Source organism: Chiloscyllium plagiosum, chromosome 32, assembly GCF_004010195.1.
Source record: "Chiloscyllium plagiosum isolate BGI_BamShark_2017 chromosome 32, ASM401019v2, whole genome shotgun sequence".
In the NCBI taxonomy this organism is placed as follows: domain Eukaryota; kingdom Metazoa; phylum Chordata; class Chondrichthyes; order Orectolobiformes; family Hemiscylliidae; genus Chiloscyllium; species Chiloscyllium plagiosum.
This window is the reverse complement of record NC_057741.1, coordinates 43,681,171-43,685,655: the sequence shown is the minus strand read 5'-3', so window position 1 is coordinate 43,685,655 and position 4,485 is coordinate 43,681,171.

Below are 4,485 nucleotides of genomic sequence, written 5' to 3'. Positions count from 1 at the left end.
ACACGTACCACCCTCTGCGTGAAAACGTTGCCCCCTTAGGTCTCTTTTATATCTTTCCCCTCTCACCCTAAACTGATGCCCTCTAGTTCTGGACTCCCCGACCCCAGGGAAAAGACTTTGCCTATTTATCCTATCCATGACCCTCACGATTTTATAAACCTCTATAAGGTCACCCCTCAGCCTCCGATGATCCAGGGAAAACAGCCCCAACCTATTCAGCCTCTCCCTGTAGCTCAAATCTCCATCCCTGGCAACATCCTTGTAAATCTTTTCTGAAGTCTTTCAAGTCACACAACATCTTTCCGATAGGAAGGAGACCAGAATTGCACGCAATATTCCAACACTGGCCTAACCAATATCCTGTACAGCCGCAACATGACCTCCCAACTCCTGTACTCAATACTCTGACCAATAAAGGAAAGCATACCAAATGCCTTCTTCACTATATTATCTAACTTGCGACTCCACTTTCAGGGAGCTATGAACCTGCACTCCAAGGTCTCTTTGTTCAGCAACACTCCCTAGGACCTTACCATTAAGTGTATAAGTCCTGCTAAGATTTGCTTTCCCAAAATGCAGCACCTCACATTTATCTGAATTAAACTCCAGCTACCACTTCTCAGCCCATTGGCCCATCTGGTCCAGATCCTGTTGTAATCTGAGGTAAACCTCTTCGCTGTCATCAGCAAACTTATTAACTGTACCTCTTATGCTCACATCCAAATCATTTATGTAAATGATGAAAAGTAGTGGAATCAGCACTGATCCTTGTGGCACTCCACTGGTCTCAGGCCTCCAGTCTGAAAATAACCCTGCACCATCACCCTCTGTTTTCTACCTTTGAGCCGGTTCTGTATCCAAATGGCGAGATCTCCTTGTATTCCATGAGATCTAACCTTGCTAACCAGTCTCCCATGGGGAACCTTGTCGAACGCCTTACTGAAGTCCATATAGATCACATCTACTGCTCTTCCCTCGTCAATCCTCTGTGTTACTTCTTCAAAAAACTCAATTAAGTTTGTGAGACATGATTTCCCACGCATAAAGCCATGTTGACTATCCCTAATCAGTCCTTGCTTTTCCAAATACATGTACATCCTGTCCCTCAGGATTCCCTCCAACAACTTGCCCACCACCGACTATTGGTCTATAGTTCCCTGGTTTGTCCTTACCACTCTTCTTAAACAGTGGCACCACGTTTGCCAACCTCCAGTCTTCCGGCACCTCACCTGTGACTATCGATGATACAAATATCTCAGCAAGTGGCCCAGCTATCACTTTTCTAGCTTCCCACAGAATTCTAGGGTACACCTGATCAGGTCCTGGGGATTTATCCACTTTTATGCGTTTCAAGACATCCGGCACTTCCTCCTCTGTAATATGGACATTTTGCAAGATGTCACCATCTATTTCCCTACATTCTATATCTTCCATGTTCTTTTCCACAGTAAATTCTGATGCAAAATACTCCATTTAGTATCTGCCCCATCTCCTGCGGCTCCACACAAAGGCCGCCTTGCTGATCTTTGAGGAGATGGAAATGTGTTGCTGGAAAAACGCAGCAGGTCAGGCAGCATCTAGGGAACAGGAGAATCGACGTTTCGGGCATTAGCCCTTCTTCAGGAATGATCTTTGAGGGGCCCTATTCTCTCCCTAGTTACCCTTTTATCCTTAATGTATTTGTAAAAACCCTTTGTATTCTCCCTAACTTTATTTGCCAAAGCTATTTCATGTCCCCTTTTTGCCCTCCTGATTTCCCTCTTAAGTATACTCCTACTGCCCTTATACTCTTTTAAGGATTCACTCGATCTATCCTGTCTATACCTTACATATGCTTCCTTCTTTTTCTTAACCAAACCCTCAAATTCTTTAGTCATCCAGCATTCCCTATACCTACCGGCCTTCCCTTTCACCCTGACAGGAATATACTTTCTCTGGACTCACGTTATCTCATTTCTGAAGGCTTTCCATTTTCCAGCCATCACTTTACCTGCGAACATCTGGGCCCAATCACCTTTTGAAAGTTCTTGCCTAATACCGTCAAAATTGGTCTTCCTCCAACTTAGCACTTCAACTTTTAGATCTGGTCTATCCTTTTCCATCACCATTTTAAAAACTAATAGAATTATGGTTTGCACCAGCCGGTTTCGCAACAGTTTCTACCCTCCTGGTGTTAGAATACTGAATGGACTCACAACATTCACCTGTACCTGTGTTTGTGATTTTGCTGCTGTTTACCTATTATTTACTATCTATGCTACTTAACTCTGTGATCTACCTGGATTGTTTGCAAGACAAAACTTTTCAGTGTGCCTTGGAACAGGTGACAATAAATTCAATTCAATTCAATTCTGCAACTGGTGTCTGAGGACACCCTAGTCCTATTGCACATTCCTCTCAATGTACAGCCATTCGGATAAGAATCTGCTTCCTACTTTTGCTCCCAACTGGATGATCTCACATTTATCCACATTATTCTATATTTACTACCTCAGCCTGTCCAAATCACACTGAGGCATCTCTGCATCCTCCTCACAGCTCATCCTCCAACAGCTTTATATCACCTGAAAATCTGGAGATATTATTTAGTTCCCTCACACAAGTCACTAATACGTATTGTCAATAGCTGGGGTCTGAACATTGATCCTTGTGATATCCCACTAGTAACTGCCAATAATTCAGAAAATTACGTATTTATTCCTTCTCTGTTTCCTGTCTGCCAACCTGTTTTCTATCCATCTCAAACACTATCCATCTCATTTCCCTTTTCTAAATCTACACTGCCTCTGACCAATCTTGTTCACTGTTATCCAAGTACTCTGCTATTAAATCTTTTATTTTCTATCCTTAATCCTTACTCAGCATTTTACCTACTACCCACATCACGCTGACTAGTCTATAATTCCCAGTTTTCTCTCTGCCTCCTTTCTTAAATAGTGGGGTTACATTAACTACCCTCCAATTGGTTTCAAACTGTTTTAGAGTCTTGGCGATTGTCAGTCGTTTGTTCGTATGGGACCACTTTCAGAATCATTTGTACTTGTATGATGAGAAAAACCTGCAGGTATTTTAGTTACCAGTGCCCTGCAGACAACAGACAAGCATTTTGTTGTAAGTCCATGAAACTAAGATGTTTACTTCTGGCGTTGCTGTCAGCCATTTGTTTGTCCAAATGTAAATAAAGGCAGTTCCTAGTATCCACAGCATCTGAGGGTTTATAAGACAAACCTGATCCACAGCAGTTAGGTTTGAGTCTGGTTACTAGACACCAGCTGGTTGAATATTTAATATTGTTCATAGAACAGTACAGCACAGAACAGGCCCTTCAGCCCACGATATTGTGCCGACCACTGATCCTCATGTATGCACCCTCAAATTTCTGTGACCATATGCATGTCCAGTAGTCTCTTAAATGTCCCCAAAGACCTTGCTTCCACAACTGCTGCTGGCAACGCATTCCATGCTCTCACAACTCTCTGTGTAATGAACCCGCCTCTGTCATCCCCTCTACACTTTCCTCCAACCAGCTTAAAACTATGACCCCTTGTGTTAGCCATTTCTGCCCTGGGAACTAGTCTCTGGCTATTGACTCTATCTATGCCTCTCATTATCTTGTACACCTCAATTAGGTCCCCTCTCCTCCTCCTTTTCTCCAATGAAAAAAGTCCGAGCTCAGTCAACCTCTCTTCATAAGATAAGCCCTCCAGTCCAGACAGCATCCTGGTAAACCTCCTCTGAACCCTCTCCAAAGCATCCACATCTTTCCTATAATAGGGCGACCAGAACTGGACGCAGTATTCCAAGTGCAGTCTAACCAAAGTTTTATAGAGTTACAACAAGATCTCACGACTCTTAGACTCAATCCCCCTATTAATGAAAGCCAAAACACCATATGCTTTCTTAACAACCCTGTCCACTTGGTGGCCATTTTAAGGGATCTATGTACCTGCACACCAAGATCCCGCTGTTCCTCCACACTGCCAAGAATCCTATCCTTAATCCTTACTCAGCTTTCAAATTCGACCTTCCAAAATGCATCACCTCGCAGTTATCCAAGTTGAACTCCATCCGCCACCTCTCAGCCCATCTCTGCATCTTGTCAATGTCCCGCTGCAGCCTACAACAACCCTCTATACTGTCAACGTCCTCCACCTGCAAACTTGCTGACCCATCCTTCAATCCCCTCATCCAAGTCATTAATAAAAATTACAAACAGTAGAAGCCCAAGGACAGAGCCCTGTGGAACACCACTCACCACTGACTTCCAGGCAGAATATTTTTCTTCTACTACCACTCGCTGTCTTCTGTTGGCCAGCCAATTCTGTATCCAGACAGCTAAGTTCCCCTGTATCCCATTCCTCCTGACCTTCTGAATGAGCCTACCATGGGGAACCTTATCAAATGCCTTGCTAAAGTCCATATACAACACATCCACAGCTCGACCCTCATCAACTTTTCTAGTCACATCCTCAAAGAACTCGATAA